The sequence below is a fragment of the Rhinoraja longicauda genome, chromosome 1 (assembly GCF_053455715.1).
Source record: "Rhinoraja longicauda isolate Sanriku21f chromosome 1, sRhiLon1.1, whole genome shotgun sequence".
NCBI classification, from domain to species: Eukaryota; Metazoa; Chordata; class Chondrichthyes; order Rajiformes; family Arhynchobatidae; genus Rhinoraja; species Rhinoraja longicauda.
In genome coordinates, this window is record NC_135953.1 from 96,196,776 (window position 1) to 96,218,838 (window position 22,063).

The 22,063-nt window shown below is 40.7% G+C and overlaps 1 protein-coding gene across 32 annotated transcripts in view; it reads right to left on the reverse strand.

Moving 5' to 3' along the window:
• The window catches only part of LOC144595313 (ankyrin-2-like), a 447,988-nt gene that overhangs the window by 406,070 nt on the left and 19,855 nt on the right, over positions 1 to 22,063 (reverse strand). For 2 of the 32 annotated variants that reach the window (XM_078402871.1, XM_078402749.1), the window contains exon 1: positions 20,634 to 20,761. The exons of the other annotated variants lie outside the window; for them this stretch is intronic. The gene's annotated coding sequence lies outside the window, so the exon portion shown is untranslated. Of the gene's footprint in view, positions 1 to 20,633; positions 20,762 to 22,063 lie in introns of those variants that run through there. 32 annotated transcript variants of the gene reach the window in all.

Below are 22,063 nucleotides of genomic sequence, written 5' to 3' on the forward strand. Positions count from 1 at the left end.
GGGTGGCAAAAAACCGAAGATCTCAGAGAAAACCCACGCAGGTCACAGGGAGAATGTACAAACTCCATACAGACAAGCACCCATAGTCAGGATCAAACCCAGGTCTCTAGCGCTGTAAGGCAGCAACTTTATCGCTGTACCAGTGTGCCACCATGATTGAATGGCAGATTCGACTCGATGGGCTGAATGGCCTAATTCTGCTCCTATATATTTTGATGAGCATAACATCAAAGGTGGGAAAGTTACTGGAAGAAATCTTGAGGGACAGGATTTATTTGTATTTGTTGAGGCAAAGACTGACTTGGGACCATCAGCATGGCCAGACACAAGGCAAATCCGTTTTCAGGCATTTGACTTTTTTTGAAGTGATCAAGAGGATTCGCTAAGGGCAGAATCATAGACATTATCTACATGGGCTTTAAAAAGCTTTCGACTTAAAAAGGTCCTGTGTGGTTGGCTGGTCCAGAGGGTTGGAACACATTGGATCCAGGGTAAGTTAGCAAATTGGATACAAAATTGGCTTAGAGGTAGGAGGCAGAGTGTGAGAGCGGAGGGTTGGAGGCCTGTGTCTAGTGGGGTACCACATGGATCAGTGCTTGATCATTCATTGTTTGTCATATATATGGCTGAGAATGATTTGGATAAGAATGTAGGTGATATGATGAGAAAAAAAATACTTTAAATTGGTAGTCTTGTGGATAGTGAAGGTTGTGGAATGGCAGACTGAATTTAACTTATAGAAACTTCTGGACAAGTAGAAAGTTATAGAGTTTGGGAAGATAAACCAGGGCAGGCACATATTGAAAGGCAGGTCCCTGCAGCATGTTGTAGAACAGAGAAACACATACCTAGTACCTAGTTCCCAACAATGGGAATATAAGTAGAGAGGGTGGTGAAGAAGGCATATGACACACTTATTTTCGTTGGTCAAGGCATTTAGTACAAGATTTGAGACATTATGTCGCAGTTTTACAAATTGTAGGTTATGCTACACTTGGAGTATTGTGAGCAATTCTGGTCACCATGCTATTAGAAGAGTATGATTAAGGTAAAGAGGATGCCGAAGAAATTCACAAGGAATGGAGGGCTTGCAATGTCAGGAGAGATTGGATAAGCTAGGTCTGTTTTCCCTGGAGTGAAGAAAGCTGAGAGGTGACAATGATAAAGAATATAGAAAACTATGGGAGGCAAAGTCGTGTTTATTGTAAAACTAAAGAGCATAGTTTAAGTTGAGTGGGAAGTTTAAAGAGAATCTGAGGAATAAACTTTTCACACAAAGAGTATCTGGTGTCTAGAATGGGCTGCCAAAAGGGGTGGTGGAGGCAGGGACATTTAAGAGGTATCTGAAAATGTATTCCATTTGGTACATGAATGAGCATGGCATAGAGGAATGTGTAATTAATCCAGGCAGATAGGATTAGGAATAGATAGACATGATGGTTGGCATAGACATGGTTGGCAAAATGGCCAATTTCTATGCTGTACAATTCTATAAAATGAATCGTTTAAAAAAATGTCAAAAGGGTCATAAAGAGTACTAGTCTTGGAAAATGAGATCCTAAGGGATTAAATTAATTATCATTTGCATAAGCAAGGCAATTAATAACTAGGGGTCTTGCTTTCATCTATTATGCAATAGAGAAATACTTATCCTTCAGGCAACCAAGAGAGAATGAGATTGTAATGTTGTAACTTCCAGTCTGTGTTTTGTTCAAAAACTTAAAGGGGGCCAATAGAGGAGCAAGGATAGTGAAAATTGGGGATAGGTGCAAAGATGAAAATATGTAGAAAGAAAATAAGAAATTATGTCACTGTCCCTTCTGTATTATGTTCCCTGATTTCTGGCTAATGGAAATGCAGATGGAATGGTACAAGTGGTTATTGTCCAAGCCATACCCTCTGCCACTCTGACTGCAGGACAAAACACATTGGCAGTTTAGCCAGCATGGGGGTGAAGTGCATCAGTACATTGCAGGGGAACCAAATCCCAAAATTATTCTACTGGTTTGGAAAGGTACACTTCAAATATTATATTTGGTTTTAGTTCATTCCAGAAAAAAAGCTTGATTGAACCCAAAGAATTTAAGATTCTTAGTGGTAGCTGAATTAGATAATCCCCAAAAACAAACTTTTAATGCAGTCAGCAAGCAAACTTTGCATTGCATTTGCATTAATCATAATTAAATAATTGCAGTGCGCGGCCAGTAGTCACCACACCTTCAAATGGGTGCAAATCTCAGATCAGGACCAAAGTACAGTGCGAGCTTTACTTAAAGTTAGTTGGTACCACTTAAAAAGAAAATGAACTGTGTGCTGGTAGTTCTAGTAGTGATTCTAGTGCACCAAAGTTAATAATGACAGTCATTCTAGTGCACCAAAGTTAATGGGAGAATGTAGCTCCTAAGACTTTTAACACTGCACCAGATGCCCCCCTGGCAGCAAGACAGAAAAGAGTTCAACATGTCCATCACACAATATATCCAAAAAAGCCAGAGTTAATAACCAAGGTTATCAATGTCAATGATGAAGTTCGAAGCACCGTGATGCAGTGCCTCGAGAAACCTCACGTGTACGGTCTCAGGTCACTGAACACATTTTCAACTTCTATTTCCTGTGATCTGCACCACTAAGTTCAGACATTGCAGACAAGTGCAAACCAAGTGCCAGTTGCGTTCTGTCTAAGCGTCCGAGGGACAGGTTATACAATAGTGCTGAGTTTATATCAGCAGTTTCATATGACAACATACAAAAGGGGAAGTCTGTAGGCGCAAAGTCCTAGGGATGAAGTTTATCTATTCCACAATATAGTGGACTACTCCATCACTACCTGTACATCTAACCATAAAGCCTTTGATAGCCTTCAGCTTCCAATGAAGCACAACGAGTAAAAGTCACCAAATATCTAGGTCGCATATTAGTTTTTACCATAGAACAGAGCATAGAACAGTAGAGCACAAGAACAGGCCCTTCCAACCACAATGTCTGTGCCAAACATGATAGGAAGGCAATCACATATTTACCTGCACATAACCCATATCGCTCCATTCCCTGCATATCCATATCCAAAATCGTTTAAATGCCACTAACATAACTACCACACCCGGCAGTGCATCCAGGCATTCACCACCCTCTTCAGTAAAGGATCTCAAAGATTTTGATAGAAGTTGTTTTCAATTACATTCTTGAATGATCGATCCCTTAGTTTGAGATAATAACTTCTTGCTCATGACAAATCAGCCAAGGAAAATATTATCCCTGTATCTAACCTGTCAAGCCCCCAGGAATGTTGTACAGTTTATTGAGATCACTTCTCCAATGAGTCTGAAGAAGAATCATTGACATGTCTAATAACATCGAGGACCATGTTTCTATTGAAGTAAAGAAATCGAATTTTGCTTTACAAGTTGATGAGTCAATCCAAATTAGCGGCCAATCACAACTACTAGCATTCATTTGTTTTGTCCAAGGAACTGAAATTATAAACCATTTTTTATGCTGTAGAGAGCTTCAAGAACACACCAGAGGTCAAGATAGATTTGATACTTTTACTGCTTATTAAGAAAAATTTGGACTTTCATGGCAGTCATGTGTTGGTGTTTGCACAGATCGTGCTACATTCATGGTAGGCCACATCAAAGGTTTAGTTTCAATGGCAAAATAACAAAATCTGAATATGATATCTACTCATTACTTCACAAAATGCTGGAGTAACTCAGCAGGTCAGGCAGCATCTCAGGAGAGAAGGAATGGGCGACGTTTCGGGTCGAGACCCTTCCTGTTGCTCTACTCTTGCTTATTACATAGATAGACCCTTACTGGAAAGACGCTGGAGACAGAATTGACGTCTGAGTTAGATCAGCCTACCTTAATGGTCAATTTTGTGAAATCATGACCCCTAAAGATATGGCTCTTTAAACAGCTTTGTAAACTTATGCATTATGAATGCCTGATTTTACAAACAGAGGTAAGGTGCCATCGGGTAGCACCACCAATGGCTGCCTCGCCAACAGTCTGTCTGTCCCTTTCTTCATCGTTGTTTTTTTAGTATGTGTTAAATGTACGTGTTTAGTGTTCTTTAGCTTGTTTTATGTGGGAGGTGGGGGTAGCGGTTGGGGGAAACTTTTTCTAATCTCTTACCTCGACAGAGATGCAATTTTTTTCCCTATCGTATCTCCGTCTGCACTGCGGCCTAACATCGAGGAGTGGCGGCCTTTGCTGGAGACCGACCGGAAGCTTCACCGTGGGTGTCTGCGGACTTAACATCGTGAAGCCTGCAATCCTTTTGCCAGGGGTCGACCTATGAGCTCTACTGCGGGTGCATGCGGACTTTAACATTGTGGAGCTCGGGGTCTCTGGTCAGAGACCAACTTCTGGAACTCCAAGCCGCAAGAGCTTTGACCACCCCGACGTGGGAGCTTTGATCGCCCCGATGTGAGAGTTTCGATTGCCCCGATGCGGGGTTTTTGATCGCCGGCTGCGGGCGCTTCAATCGCCCCGACTGTGGATGGTTCGACTGCCCCAACCGCGGGAGAAGAATGAGGGAAGAAGATTGGACTTTCCTTCCATCACAGTGAGGAATGTGGGGAGTCCACTGTGGTGGATGTATATGTTAACTTTTATGTAGTTGTGTGTCTTGTTGCTTTTTTATGGTATGGCTGTATGGTAATTCACAAATCACTGTACCTTTTGGTACACATGACAATAAAAGACCTTTGAAACCCGTGAAGTGGGAAAGTGTTTGCTCGCGTTTATGAGCTGAAAGATGAACTGATAGTATTTTTTTTAATGTGAAGGAGACAAGAGGTTTTATTAATATCTCAGCAGTGAACTTTGGTGTGCCGAGTTAGCTTACCCGGCAGAATATTTGGGCCTCTGAACAATGTGAATACCAGTAAGCAAGGGCGAAATGAAAACATCCTCACTTCAAAAGATAAGTTACTGACATTTTTAAAAACTGTCTGTTTGATTAAACAGAACAAGGCAGGGTAATTTTGATATTTTCCCAGGCTAATATAAAAGATATTGCTGGGCTCGCAATGGAGTATGTGGAAACACTGAAGACAACATCCAACATTACTTTCCATCGTTGGTGACGGAGGGTTTTGACATGATAAGAAATTCTTTCATGCTTGTTTCATCTGACTTGGAATTTACAGTAACTGAAGAACAGCTAACAGCTATTTCAAGTGATTGCAGTCTGAAAATGTAACACACGGAAGGAAGTACCCTTTGACACATTCTGCATTTCCGTTAAAGATGAAAATTCTGAAATCTCTAATTATGCTTTCACAGTTTTGATGCAGTTTCCCACAACCTATTGGTGCCAGTTTGGATTTTCAATACTCATGAACATCAAATGCAAAAAGAGGGAAAGACTTCTCCACGTTGAAGAGGAAATGAGAGTCTGTTTATTTCAAATACGTCCTAATATCCAAAAAATTGCCCCAAAAAATCAAATGTCTGCATCACTTTAAAATAGCTCCATTTGAAAAATTAGGTAAAAATAAAATATTTCCTTTGTTTGGATTAACTGTATGCTTAGAAGTGATAGCATTTTTTAATTCAGATAATATTCAGAAAATAAATATTCTTTATTCAGAATATCCACAAATTAATGTATTTCATGTTTCGAATAAGAAAACCGGTCCATTTTTTGGTTGCTAAGTCAAACGTGTGCGCTGCAAGGTTAACATTATTATATGTGTGTACCGTGAGCACAAAAGGTTTGGGAACCGCTGGTCTAGGAAGTAATTCAAGAGAGAGCTAGACAGAGCTCTTAAGGATAGCGGAGTCAGGGGGTATGGGGAGAAGGCAGGAACGGGGTACTGATTGAGAATGATCAGCCATGATCACATTGAATGGCGGTGCTGGCTCGAAGGGCCGAATGGCCTCCTCCTGCACCTATTGTCTATTGTCTAATTCTGGACTGGCTAGTATGCTGAGAAACATCTCAAGAACACTCGTATTAAGGACAGAGTTGGAGCTGCAGAGTTAATTGTTGTGTCCTTTTTATGGACATTGATATCCTTCCTATCCTTGACTAGGTCACCTCTACTTGATTCAGTAAAATGGGCCCTCGAGTGTTTGTGCTATAAAGTAATCTTAATAGCACGCCCTGGGTGTTAATGAGACAAGTTTTCTAGTGTTCCTTCCACCCATCTGTTCTTTTTATAATATGCCTTTTTGTAGGATCTCAGTCTTTGGATGCCTGTTGAGCTTTTCCCCACAATCTTCATGGAAAAAATGTGGCCAACTGCTTTTGTTTTATAAAACTGCACAAAAGGGTTAAATCAGAGATCAAAGTAAACTACTGAATTTGGGAATGGTTATTTTCATTTTGAGATAAAAAATGGAAATAGGCTTTGCAACCCACCAAGTCCACACCAACCATTATACTATCTCATTATAATGTGATCGACCTAATCACACTAGTTCTATGTTATCCCACTTTCTCTTTCACTCCTTACACACTGTGGGTAATTTACGGAGGGTTGTGGGAGGAAACTGGTGCACCCAGAGGAAGCCCACGTGTTCACGGGAGAACGTGCAAACTCCACACAGATAGCAGCTGAGGTCAGCATTGAACCCGGGTCTCTGGCTCTGAGGCAGCAGTTCTACCAGCTGCACCACTAAATGCCCTTCCACTGTGTTACAGCAAATGTCAAACATAATGGCAATAAAATGTCAATTTTCTGGTTGTTCTCCCTCCCTATGATAAATAGGAATTTTCCTTACACCAACTCGGTTCATGGTGGTTTTTTCATTTATTATTTACAGATCACAAATTACTCCAGGTCTTGAACTACAGTTTAAGTGCAGATAGTGTTTGAATTCAGAAGCTGTAGCTTGCAAAATGTACTCACTGACATCAGAATGACATTATGGCATTCACCTGGCACTTAATGGTTTCCTGTCACCAGGGAAAGAGTCCTTCCTGTGCATATCATTTCCTTTAGTGCGGACATTATAAAGTAGCAAGAGATCCATCCATCTATCTGCAGAAGTCAGAGTGAAACTATGCTTCACTCATTGCCAAAATCAAATGGCTGACGAATAGAATATCGCACTACACTCCACCAGATTCAAGGGGACTGAATCCCAAATCCTTTGTAATTTCGTCATATGTGTGGAGCCGAATAAGATGTGCAAGGACCTTAACAAGTATTTCTCCTCTGTGTTTACTGTGGAGAAAGATGTGATGACTGGGGAATTTGGGACAGTAAATGGAAGTGTCTTGAGGACAGTCAATATTATTGTCGAGAGGTGCTGAACCTCCTCGGGTGTATGGAGGTGGGTAAATCTCCAGGGCCAGATCGGAGAGATCTGAGGACACTGGAAAGCTAGAGGGGAAATTGCAGGCGCCCTGGCTGAGATATACAAATTATCATTAGATTTGGGTGAGATGCCGGAAGAGTGGGGGGTCGTTAACGTTGGGCCTCTATTTAAGAAGGGTTGGAAGGAAAAGTTTGGCAACTATAGACCAGTGAGCCTACGTCTGTGGTAGGAAGGTTACTGGAGAGTATTCCAAGAGATATGATCGTATGCATTTGGATAGATAGGGGCTAATTATGGTCAGTGCGGTTTTATACGTGAGAGATCGTATGTCATGAGTTTTTTGAGGAAATAACTAAAAAGGTTGATGAGGACAAAGCCGAAGACGTTATCTATATGGACTTCAACAAGGCATTTGAAAAAGCGCCGCATGGTACGCTCTGGAAGGTTAGATGGCATGGGATCCAGGGTTCAGGGAGAGCTAGCTGACTGGATAGAGAATTGGCTTCATGGAAGGAAGCAGAGGGTGGTGGTGGAAGGTCATTTTCCGGACTGGAGGCCTGTGACTAGTGGTGTGCCTCAGAGATCAGCACTGGACCCTTTGCTGTTTGTGGTTTATATCAATGATTTAGATGAGAATGTGCAAGACGCGATTAGCAAGTTTACAAATGACACAAAAGCAGGTGATCTACATCCTCGTAGATAATGAGGATGGCTATCAAAAACCTCAACAGAATGTTCATTGGTTGGGCAATGTGACGTGAGGAATGCTGTCTGGAATTTAATACAGAGAAATGTAAGGTGTTGTATATTGGGAAGTCAAACCAGGGTAGGACCAACACACACAAAAGGCAAGGCACTGCAGAGTGGTGTAGAGCAGAGGCAGCTCGGAGTGCAGGTACATAGTAACTTGAAAGTGGCATCACAAGTACATAGAGTGGTCAAGAAGGTTTTTGGCATATTGGTCCTCATCAGTCAGTGTATTGAATACCGAAGTTGGGAGATTATGTTACAGTTGTACAAGACATTGGTGAGGCCACATTTAGTTTTAGTTACCATGTTGTAGGAAAGATGTGAAGTTAGAAAGGGTGCAGAGAAGATTTGCGAGCATGTTGCCAGGACGCAAGGGACTGAGGTATAGGGAGAGGTTGAGCAGGATAGGACAATATTCCTTGGAGCACAGGAAGATGATGGGTGATCTTGTAGTGGTGTAAACGATCATGAAAGGAGTAGGTAGGGTAAATGCACAGTGTCTTTTACCCAGAGTAGGGGAATCAAGAACCAGAGGACATAGGATTGTCAGGGGGGAAAGGCAATTTTCTGCCTAAAAGACAATTTTTTTACATGATGGGTGGTGAGTATATGGAACATGCAGCCAGAGAAGGTAGATGGGACAGGTACTTAAACCACGTCTAATAGACATTTGGATGGGTTGAAGTCAAGTCAAGTCAAGTTTATTTGTCACATACACATACACGATGTGCAGTGAAATGAAAGTGGCAATGCCTGCAGATTGTGCAAAAAAAGAATTACAGTTACAGCATATAAATTAAAGTTAATACAGAGAAGACAAAATTTAGTCCCTGGAGTTATAAAAGTTAACAGTCCTGATGGCCTGTGGGAAGAAACTCCGTCTCATCCTCTCCGTTTTCACAGCGTGACAGTGGAGGTGCTTGCCTGATCGTAGCATCTGGAACAGTCCGTTACTGGGGTGGCAGGGGTCCTTCATAATCTTGCTTGCTCTCGATCTACACCTCCTGATGTATAGGTCCTGCAGGGGGGCGAGTGTAGTTCCCATGGTGCGTTCTGCCGAATGCACTACTCTCTGCAGGGCCTTCCTGTTCTGGGCAGAGCTGTTTCCAAACCAGACTGTGATGTTGCCGGACAGGATGCTCTCTACAGCCCCAGAGTAGAAGCAATGAAGGATCCTCGGAGACACTCTGAATTTCCTCAGCTGTCTAAGGTGGTAGAGGCGTTGCTTTGCCTTACCCACCAGTGCGGCAATGTGCGTTGCCCATGTCAGATCCTCTGTGATGTGGACTCCCAGGTATTTAAAACTGCTCACCCTATCCACAATAGACCCATTCATTTCCAGTGGCGTGTACGTCCTTGGATGTTGAGCCCTTCTAAAGTCCACAATCAGCTCCTTAGTTTTTTTGACATTCAAGAGGAGGCTATTGTCCTGACACCAAAGTGCCAGATCAGCCACCTCCTCCCGGTAGGCCTTCTCATCGTTGTCAGAGATCCGGCCCACCATCCGGCAAACTTGATGATGGAGTTTGAGCCGAACCTGGCCACACAGTCATGTGTGTACAGGGAGTACAGTAGGGGGCTAAGGACGCAACCCTGGGGGGATCCTATGTTCAGGGTGAGCGAGCTAGATGTGTGTTCTTCCATCCTGACCACTTGGGGCCTGGCGGTGAGAAAGTCCAGTACCCAGGCACACAGAGGGGTGCTAAGCCCCAGTTCCAGTCTGAATTGAACTCCATCAACGTGTCCAACTGATCAAGATCTTGCTGCAATTTTGGATAACCATTCGTATGGTATCCTGCTCTGGAAGGTTGGATCACAAAAGATTCAGGGAGAACTAGCCAACTGGACAGAGATTTGGCTTCATGGAAGGAAGCAGAGGGTGATGGTGAAAGGTTATGTTTCAGATTGGAGGACTATGACGAGTGGTGTGCCTCAGGAATCAGTGCTGGGCCTTTTGCAGTTTGTGATTTATATCAACAATTTGGTTGAGAATGTACAAGGCATCTGCAAGTTGGCAGATGACACAAGGCATGATAAGTGCTAGGCAGGATCAGTAAGTTTGCGTTCAAGGCGTGATTAGAAAGTTTGCATACAAGGTTTCCAGGTCAAGGTTTCAAGGTTAGTTTATTGTTACATGTACCAGTTAAGGTACAGTGAAATTTGAGTTACCATGCAGCCATACTAAGTGAAAAGCAACAAGACACACAACCACATAAAAGTTAACATAAACATCCACACAGTGGATTCCACATTCCTCACTGTGATGGAAGGCAATAAAGTTCAACCTCTTCTTCTTTGTTCTCCCGTGTTCGGGGCAGTCAAACCATCCACAGATCAAAGCCCCTGCAGCCGACAATCGAAGCCCCCGTCGGGGTGATCGAAACTCCCGCGTCGGGGTGGTTGAAACTCGCTCCGCGGCATGGAGCTCCCAAATCGACCTCTTCTTACCAGAGACCGCGGGCTTCATGATGTTAATATTCGATCCCCGGCAAAAAGATCGCAAACTCCGCGATTTTAAAGTCCTGCTGACTCCCGTGGCTTGAAGCGCCCGTTGGTCTCCAGGAAAGGCTGCCAACTCCACGATGTTAGGCCGCAGTGTGGACGGAGATACGATACAGAAAAAAATTGCATCTCCATCGAGGTAAGAGATTGAAAAAAAGTTTCCCCCAACCTCCCCCCACCCCCCTCTTTCTGAGCAGAAGGTGAGTGGGAAGTTAAAAGGTCTGAAGGTGGATAAGTCACCTGGACCAGATGGACCCCAGGATTCTAAAAGAGGTAGCTGTAGAAATTGTGGAGCCATTAGTAGTAATCATTTTAGAAAGCATTTTATCGGGTGCATCACAGCATGCTTCGGGAATAGCTCCATCCAAACTGAAAGAAATTGCAGAAAGATGTGCATGTAACCCAGACCATCATGCAAACCATTCTCCCTTCCAAGGACTCCATCTACACCATGCTGCCTCGGCAAGGCCACCAGCATAATCAAGGACCAGTCTCACCCTGATCGCGCTCTCTTCTCCCCACTCTCATCAAGCAAGAGGTACAGAAGTTTGAAAACACATACCTCCAGATTCAGGGATAGTTTCTTCCCAGCTGTTATCAGGCAACTGAACCATTCTCTCAACAGTGCGGCCCCGACCTCACATCTACCTCATTGGAGACCTTTGAACTATCTTTAGTCGGACTCTATCATGTACTAAATATTATACCCTTTATCTGTACACTGTGGACGTCTCGACTACAACCATGTATAGTCTTTTCATTAGCTGGATAGCACACAAGGAAAAGCTGTTCACTTTCACCTTAGTACACATAATAATAATAAAACTAAACTAAACTAATCTTTCAAGAATCACTACAGTCAAGAATGGTTCCAGAGAAATGGAAAATCACGAAAGTAACTCCACAGTTTAAGAAGGAAGCAAGACAAAAGAGAGGAAATTATAGGCTGGTTAATTTGACTTCAGTGGTTAATAAAATAATAAAATAGGTCACACTCAGCATGATTTTGTTAAGTGGAGATCTTGCCTGACAAATCCATTGGATTTATTGAGGATCCCCCAGTCTTTCTTCAGCAAAAACAGAGGAGAAATACTCTGAGGACCCTGCAGCTCCACACAGAGTTGACCGCTTTGATTCCTGAGAGGTCCCACTCTCTCTCTGGTTACCCTTTTCCCCCTTTATGTACACACATAAAATCTCTTGGGATTATCCTTAATCAATGTCAAGACAAATTAGCTAATTATTGACTTCAGGAAACCAGGTGGTGCTCCAATCAGCATCAATGATGCTGAAGTGGAAATGGTTGAGAGCTTCAAATTCCTAGCATGAGTATTACCACCAACTGTCCTGAACCAATCACATTGACGCTATGGCCAAAAAAGCACTCCAATGCCTCTACTTCCAGAGGAGATTAAAAACGTTCAGCAAGACTCTTACTACTTCTCCAATGCACCATAGAAAGCATCGTAGCTTGGGTTGGGAACAGCTCTGCACGAGACCCAACATAATCAAAGGCTTTTTTCACTCTGGTCATTCCCTCATCTCCCCATTAATTTCAGGAATAGTTTCTTGCTCTCTGCTTAAAGTCTTTTGAACCATCCTCCCATAAGGTAGGGTGTAGTCTTGATCTTCCAACCTACCTCATTGCGGATGTTGGACTTTTTCTCTGGAACTGTAATACAACAATGCTGAAAGACTATATTCTGCATTCTGGTATTTTTCTCTTTGCTCTACCTGATGTACTTGGGTATGGCTTGATTATATTTCTAGTGTTATCTGATTGGATAGCACGCAAACAAAAGCTTTTCACTGTATCTCAGTGGACATGACAATAATAAAGCAATACAAATACAAACAACCTCTGGTGAGAAAGATAAATTTTATTAGTAAAACATTTCAAGGTTCTGGAATGGTTCAATTTTGCTTTCTATCAAAGGAACTCTACTTAAGTATGGGGGAAGAAAATGAAAGTGTTTGGCAAGATATAAACATCCTCAATTAAAAATAAATAAGGGACTGTGTTGGTCAGTGGAAATTGTAGACTCATTACTGAATAACAAAACTTTGTTTCTAGTGGAATAGTGCAGATATTTTCCCATGTCGCAATGGAAATGATTCTTCCTAATGAGACAAAGCTCATCATAATTGTGCACCTCTGTGTATCCTGAAATATCCTGATATATTCATACATCTTGGAATTAATTTTTGCAGAATATGTAGCCCAAAAAGTCAAACTCATGATCATGATCAATTATCACAATTTATGGAAATGAATTATCCTCAAAACATTAAGAGCCCAAACATAGTATTAATAAAGGTAGGTAGGGGTGGGGAAAGATGGTTCATCACAATTATCATAGTCCAAATAGCAAGAAAATTGTGCAGATGAGGAAGATGGAGTTGGAGTAAATGTAGCACCTGCCCAATGGCAAAGTCTGAAAAAAACGTGGTCAAAGTGTTTGAGTTGATTGCTAGCTGCCTGTGCTTAAGCACAATGTCAGTGCGGACTCAGTGAACCGAAGGGCCTGTTTCCGTGTTGCTTCTATAAATTAAGTGAACAAACAGTTTACCAACTAAATGAAAATGAGGTAGTTCCTGTTTGTACCAGAACTAAATCCAAAATGTTTAAAAGTGTTTAGCTATGAGCTTCTAATGAATTACAGTTAAAAGGAATACACATTTTTATAAATATTTATAACAATATTCGCTGCCATATTCACTGATTAGTGAGTTAGAAAATCAAGGGCATTAATCTAAATTAGGTCACTCAGAGAATCAAAAGAAGCTTTTTTTTTTAAACAGGGAGTATTATTGTCAAAAATAAGAAAAAACATTTAAAAGACAAGAGCATTTGTAAAAGGGGCCAATCAAGGTGATCAAGGTGATGAGTGAGTTGGTAATTTCCTCCTATTGATTGATTGAAAGATTCAGCATGGAAACAGGCCCTTCGGCCCACAGAGTCCACACAGACCATTGATCACCCGTCCAGGTTAGTTCTTTGTTATCCCACTTCCTTACACACCAGCGGCAATTTACAAAGGCCAATTAACCTACAAACCCACACATTTTTGGGGATGTGGGAGGAAATCAGAGCACCTGGAGGAAATCCACAGAGCGCTGGGGGAATGTGCAAACTCCACACAGACAGCACCCGAGTTCAGGATCAAACGTAGTTCTCGGGCACTGAGGTAGCAGCTTTACCAGCTATGCCACTGATGGTTGAACAATCTATAAATATCAAAACAAGATAAAGCTATATAAAAAAAGAAGGGAAGCCAGGATTCAATGATGAGCACTGATTTAGGGCAATTAACAGGAAGAAACCAATGCATACCATCTTAAAAGCAGTCATATTTGGAGCATTGGTGAAATAGTTCAGAAGAGGAATGTGTACAGAAATACACATGTGTGCAGAAATATAGAAACTGAAGATAGACAACAAAAAAAATTGTAATGGAGAGGCTAAAGTTCACAAACAAGCAAGTAACTGTTCTGGCGACAAGCAAACTGGTATTCTGGGCTGGAATGTAATACCAAGCATTATGAATGCTTTGTTGTTCTCAACAAATGAGTGCACAGTTCAAGCATAGCCAAAAGCTTAGGGTTGAACATTAAAAATCAAATTATGACTTCAAATAGTAATGGGAACATACTCTTCTTCACTAAGTGATTTTAATTCCCATGTAACTCAGTTTTCAGTAATTGGTTAAATTAATATCTGATCAGAGATAATTTAAAGGGTAAACTGTACTGACAGTAAAAATATAAATCATTGTACAGGTCCACCATCAGTTTTCCGGTACCCTTGGTTCCAGCACCTTGCCATATTATCCGTTTTGCCAGACCAACAAAGGTCACAGCCTTTGGGGGCGCTGAGATATCGGCAAGCAAAGGCTGCCTCGGAAGTCGGCTATGGGAACAGATTTGCCAGCTCCGGCCAGGCTCGATTTCCATAGTCCTGGCCGCAGAGGGCAAATTCAACCCGTCGATTGGCCACGGAAGTCCCGATGAGGTAGTGAATGAGTGAATCCCTCTTTTAATTCATGGGACGTATCTGCAAGAGGCTGGTCAGTATTTCAATCAAATCTGGATAGCAGTGCTCATTGATAGGAAGGTGAAAGCGCCACTTTAAGAGATAAGAAGCTATTCGGCTCTGCTAGCAAGAAGTCACTTTCAGCCAATTAAAGCTGAGGTTAAGAGGCCACATGCCCAGGTGAGAGAAGCAGGTGATTTTTGTGTGTGGCCTCGTCATGGAGATAGAAAATCACTAAATCACAGTCAATCTCAATTAGTCACAACATGGAAATAATTTATTGTATGGTCATATAGTACATGTTGAAGAACCAATTAGTTACTCTTTTAATTGCTCACAGAGGGTAGTGGGCATGTGAAGGTGGTTGAAGCAGGTACAATTATAATGTTTAAAAGGCATTTGGGCAGGCACATGGGTAGAAACACTTTAGAGGGATCGGGCCAATGCAGGTTTATGGGACTAGCTCACGTAGGCAGCTTGGTTGGCATGGATAAGCTGGGCCAAAGGCCCTGTTTCCGTACTCTATGACTCTCTAAGTTCAGTTGCTCAGAATCTAATTTGCCAGTTGCAGCCTTTTTGGATCTTGAATTCAACCCATCCCTGATTTTTCCAATATGATAGATGAATATATTGATATGTTCCATTGCCAGCAACACATTGAAGAAATTGGTCCAAGAAATTGTTCCCAAAATGTTTTTATGTTGCAAATAATGGAACACATATTTATCATCCATCATAAGATCACAAGATACATTTAGAATAAAATTGCCCTTCATTCCATTTGATTTTGCCTTTCATGAAATAAACAGCCCTAATCTCTTACCACTGAAGATCTAGCTGTTACTCAAATAGTTCCAGTGTCTCGCCCTCTGCCACCTTTTCTGGTAACTTGTTCCAGATATCGATCATCCTCTGTAAAATAATATTTATGTCCCAAACTTGTCCTTCACAACTCTAAGCATGTGCTCTCCTTTCAGTATCTGAAGATATTCTGGGTTACATTCTTCACCTTCCTGTGCATTTGAGTTAACTCTTGTATATCACACGGTCATTACTTCAGGGTTCAACAGCCCTAATGTTTTCAAGTAATCCCAATCTCATCTTCCAACTCTTATTTTGATTTATTTGGCATCCCAACTAGAAATTGTTTTAAGAACAATTTTAATGGCCAAGAGAGTAAGATTGGAGAGAGGAACCCAAAAAGAGCAACAAAAAAAAAGATAAAACAAAATTATGATTTTTCAGGTTGATTTTTGGGGCTGAATAAACTTGTATAGAAAAGTGAACTCAGGCGAGGTTACTGGAGAGTATTCTGAGGGATAGGATATGCATGCATGTAGATGGATAAGGGCTGATTAGGAATAGTCAGCATGGTTTTGTACGTGGGAGGTCGTGTCTCATGAATCTGATTGAGTTTTTTGAAGATATGACCAAAAAGGTTGATGAAGGCAGCGCTGTAGATGTTGTATATATTAATTTCACTAAAGCATTCAACAAGGTACCACATGGTAGGCTGCTCTGGAAGGTTAGATCGCACGGGGTCCAGGGAGAGATAGCTGACTGGAGAGAAAATTGGCTCCATGGAAGGAAGCAGAGTGAATGGTGCAAGGTTGCTTCTTGAACTGGAGGCCTGTGATTAGTGGTGTGCCTCAGGGTTTGGTGCTGGGCCCATTACTGTTTGTCATCTATATCAATGTTTTGGATGGGAATGTACTTGGCAAGACTAGCAAGTTTGCAAAAGATACAAAAGTGGGTGGTATTGCAGATATTGAAGATGGCTGTCAAAAATTGCAGCAGGATCTTGATCAGTTGGCCAGGTGGGCTGAGAAATGGTTGATGGAACTTAATACAGAGAAATATGAGGTATTGCCTTTTTAGAACGTCTAACATGGGCACGACACTCGCAGTGAATGGGAAGTGTTGTAGAGCAATCTAGGAGAGCAGGAGAGAGTATAGAAGTTAGGAGATCATATTACAGTTATACAAGACATTGGTGAGGCCGTGTTTAGAGTATTGTGTTCAGTTCTGAGCACCATGTAATAGGAAAGATGTTAAGTTGGAAAGGGTGCAGAGAAGATTTGCAAGGATGTTGCCAGAACTCGAGAGTCTGAGCTATAGGGAGAGGTTGAGTAGGCTGTGACTCCATTCATTAGAGTGCAGGAGGATGAGTGGTCATCCAATAGAGGTGTATAAAATCATGCGAAGAATAGATCAGGAGGATGCATAGAGTCTCTTGCCCAGAGTGGGGGAAATAGAGACCCAGAGGGCATAGGTTTAAAGTGAAGGGGGGGAGATTTTATTGGAAGCTGAGAGGTAACCTTTTCATGCAAAGGGTGGTGGGTGAATGGAATGAGCTGCCAGAGTTGCAATGACTATTGCAACTTTTAAGAAGCAATTAGACTGGTACATGGATAGGACAGGTTTAGAGGGATACGGTCTAAACACAGGCAAGTGGAACTAGTTTAGATGGGACATGTTGGTTGGTGTGGGCAAGTTGGGCCAAAGGGCCTGTCTCCACACCATATGACTCTATGACTCATAGTCATATAGATAAGAATACAAGACTTATAAGCTTTTGAAAGAAATGAAACCAGAACCAGAGCCATCATAAGTAATTAAAGACAAGCATCCTTGGATGTGATGCAGCTGAAAGTGTTCATAATGCCAAAATAGCACATTCTTCATTTGAATTTCATATATCTCATTAGACATTTTGATTTTTTCAATATTTGGCCAGAAGATTCAAATTTAAAAATCAGCGAAGTATTTGTTATTAAACCAATGTCTTCAAATCACATTATTAAAAAGGTTGTTTGAAATAAGCTATATTGTAATCTTTCAATATTTCACAACAGGAATTTGTGAACTGAGCATTTGCATTCACAAAATCCACGTACTCAAAAGAAAAGTTGTGTCAAAACCCCATATATCAAATTGGATGTGAAAATATTTATCTCGTGTGAGCCAAATCTAGAACAAGAAAATATCACAACTAGCATCTTTTAAAACAGGTGGCCGGGTGGGATGATCCATACCAATGTCTTCCAGTTATTATGTCACACATATATTTCTTCCCTTATTAGCCATCACTTTCTTGCAACACCATGTTATAAAATTGTAAATATTGTGGAAACTGATGACTTGGACAATTATCCTTTCAAAATTAACACAAACAATCAGAAACCAGTGGACTGAAGTCACAAGGATACCTAATGTTATTGTGGTGACGTAGGCATCCAGTGAACAGAAAGAACATCGTTTCTCGTACCTTTCATCTGTTCTGATTGTTTACTATTCTAATAACCAAAGAATATACCAACACAGTAACAGTCAGTGATTGCTGAAGAAATCCCCACTTTGTACTATATATTCATCTGTGCTGCATTCATCTGCATTCTGAACAGAACAAGAGAACAGTAGAGGTCTTTTATGAACTTAACACTGTGTCAGTATTCACCTCACTCAATCCTATGACACTTGTTGGCATTTGATTTGTCCTTTTGCCATGCAGCTCATGTTTCTTTTTGGCAGAGCTTAGCAATTATCATCAAATCATCATTCATAAAAGGAATGTTCCAGAACTAGACATGGAAACGTTTTCTGGTTTAACCATTTTGTAGATTGCAAAGTCAAGTCAAGTTAAGTCTACTTTATTTGTCACATACACATACAAGATGTGCAGTGAAATGAAAGTGGCAATGCCTGCGGATTGTGCTAAAACTACAAAAAGGAATAGAATTTATTTTTTTAAAGAAACAACACAAAAAATAAATTAATGCAGTAAATTAGTCCCTGGTGATATAAGAGTTAACAGTCCTGATGGCCTGTGGGAAGAAACTCCGTCTCATCCTCTCTGTTTTCACAGCGTGACAGTGGAGGCGTTTGCCTGACCATAGCAGCTGGAACAGTCCGTTGCTGGGGTGGTAGGGGTCCCCATAATGTAGCGAGTGTAGTTCCAATGGTGCGTTCTGCCGAACGCACTACTCTCCGCAGAGCCTTCCTGTCCTGGGCAGAGCTGTTCCCAAACCAGATTGAAATGTTGCCGGACAAGATGCTTTCTACAGCCCCAGAGCAGAAGCACTGAAGGATCCTCAGAGAGACTCTGAATTTCCTCAACTGTCTGTGGTAAAGGCGCTGTCTTGCCTTAGTCACCAGTGCGGCAATGTGTGATGTCCATGTTAGATCCTCTGTGATGTGGACTCCCAGGTATTTAAAGCTGTTCACCCTATCCACAGTAATCCCATTTATCTCCAGTGGCGTGTACGTCCTCAGATGTTGAGCCCTTCTAAAGTCCACAATCAGCTCCTTAGTTTTTGTGACATTCAAGAGGAGGCTGCTGTCCTGACACCAGAGTGCCAGATCATCCACCTCCTCCCGGTAGGCCTTCTCATCGTTATCGGAAAGTTATAAAAGTATGGTAATACAGAACCGCTGTACAAAATTCCAAGTCACTCCCCCCCACACCCCGCCCATATTTCCACACTGCAACATTTCACATTTTTTCACTTGTTTGATTGATTGATTGATTGATTGATTGATTGATTGATTGATTGAAATAAAGATACAGGATGGAAACAGGCTCTTTGGCCTACTGAGTCCACATTGACCTTCAATCATTCGTTCATATTATTAGTTCTATGTTATTCTCCTTCAGCGTCCACTCCCTACAAAGTAGCGACAATTTGCTTACAAATTGTATGCCTTTGGGATGTAGGAGGAAACTCAGACTGTTACAGGGGGAGCATGCAAACTCCACACAGACAGAATCAGAGGTCAGGATCGAACCCGGGTCACTGGCACCGTGAAGCAGCAGCTGTACTAGTTGCACCACTGTGTGGCTCTTACTTCTCCCCTCATTAATTCGTCACCATTATTATAATGCTGAAACAATATTTTCTACCTCACTCCATTTATAAAACATTTTCCAAAAAACAGTGTAAAAACACTGGACAAATAGGAGTTAACTCATGTTCAATTTCCTTTGCCAAATGTACAGGACAGAAACTACAGTTACTGAGCCATATGAACACTGAGCCACCTGCATTGTTACCCACAACACACCATAATGAGCTCTTTGCTCATGCCAACTAATGTAATAAGCCAACAATACCATTAGCAATATAGATTGGTTGTCTGCAAAAAGGTTTCAACCCCACTCTAATTTGCACAGGACACTCGTTCTTCTAATTTTGACTATAATACTCACATTATAGGGTTACATATTTTTCCAAAGAGAGATCGCTGGAGAATGATTACCTAAATGACTTACCAAAATCAGAAGGTTTCTGAGTACATAAGTATTAAGCAGTCAGAATTTTCCATTTTAGCATCATGTCCTTTATTCAAAATTAACATGTGATAATAATGCAACATCAATGCATGACTGCCACTCCATAATAACATGTTTTATTTACAAGAATGTTTAAAAGAACCTGATAACATTACTTTGTATTGGTATATTGCAAGATCGTTTATAAAAGATTATGGAAGAGACACAGGCAAAAGTAATTTGATGTTGATGAGAAAGTGAGAACACAAAGGCAAGGGTGGGGCTATTTCCTGTACAGTACAACCTTCCAATGATCAGTTAAGGCAAGGCCATTACCTTTAGCAGTTGCCAGATTAATGAAAAAAAGTGATACGGATTTTCCTTACAGCAAAGTAAAGTAGCTGTATATTAAACATCACTTTCTCTATCATGCAATCGTCACCAATGTCTGCACTTGCACCAACTGAACTGTTCACACTCAAAGATAATAAACAAAAATATATCACAGCAATAAGTAGCGACTTATTCAAAACACAAGAGCCAAAGAACAAATAGAAAAATATATATTTAAAATTCAATGACAAAAAATACATGATTTAAATTTTGAGAATATTATACACACCTAGTGTTAATTAAAAAGAGCTAATGTTAAAAATCCTAATGCAAAGCAATCAAGATCACTTAATACAATCGTATAAATACGCACTAATAGATTATGTACAGCTAAAATGATAAATGTAACTACAAATAAAATTAAGAAATCACCACGGTTTTATTCAACAACACATCCAATTACACACTCACTTATGAAGCTGCTTATTCTGCCGAAATGCATATGATTTGATTCGTCAGTCAACAAAGATATACTGAGGCTGTTAGTCCTTACAAATGCCAGCTGAAAGATGTCTAGCAGACAATCTGTTCTTGATATTTCAACAGTAATGCATGTGCTCCTATTCCACCAGTCACAGCTCACCTACCATCACATGATTGTCAAATTACATCATAAACAGCCACACCAATCACTATACTCCTTATGCCTTTTCTTCCTGCCCTTTCTATTATTCATCAAATATCAGTGAACGGGTGGGGGGATTCACTCTCGCAGTTAGTATGGTCTTTGTTACATAAAATTCACAATCGATTTAGTCATGAATTATGAATGAAAATAACAGGCCGACTCGTATGGTAAATCACTTACCAATGTCGTCATTCAGTAATCAGATTCATTTGTCTGCATTGTCCCTATTGTCTATTATTTCTGCCAGAAAACTAAATTAATTACAAAATTGTCAGAAAAAGACAAAATTGTTTCAGATAACAGTTTTTTCTTGCATTGACAGAATGTTGCAACACCAGTTGTATGGGATGTTGTTTCCACTAAAGACAATTTTACTTAAAATTTACAAAATCATTTCCAATGTAATGTACCCAACAATGAGATTTAAGATCTGGAACAAGATGAATCTTGGGCATTTGAATACGGTGGCAATTTATCATCATCTAATTTTGCAAGATATTTCAACAGTAAAATATCACTAATATTGTAACTTCTGCCAAAGCTAAAGTAAAACCATACTAATTAGTTCAAATTCATTAATATTACAGTAGAGTAGCTGGATTATATTTCTGATTATTTTCCTCAACTACTATTATTAATCCACAGACAACATATGGCTCTGCTGCTGCCTCTTCAATTCAATCTGTTCTTTCAGGATTCAAATCATCTAATTGCCTGGTTTAATGGATTGGCTCTCCTGCATGACATAATGAGAAAAAATAATCCATGGAAAGTACTCTGGATTTTCTCCTATATAGACTGTCCAGTTAACAATTTTACTGTAGCATTAAAACCAAGGCATTGTTTACTGTTTTAAAACAATGTTTTTTCAGTGAAAAACTATCAAGGCTCAGCCGGCTCAAAATCACAAGGCTCCTGTAATTCGATATAGGAGTGTTGCAGAAATTGGGCTCACATGGTAACCTTTAGTAAATGACCCACAATGGATTCTACCACATCTGTTCCATTTGTTATTTATTTTCACTTACTCCCTGATATCATAAAAAACTTCGTCAGAATAGATTTGCAAAAATTATAAAAACATAAATTATTAACCAGATCTTGTACCAAGGAAACTGAAAATTAAAAAGGCACTAAAGTGCTCAGTTCAATTTCTGCAGAAAATAAACAAAACTGATTTCCATTCCAATGTTAACTAGAACCATGGGAGAAC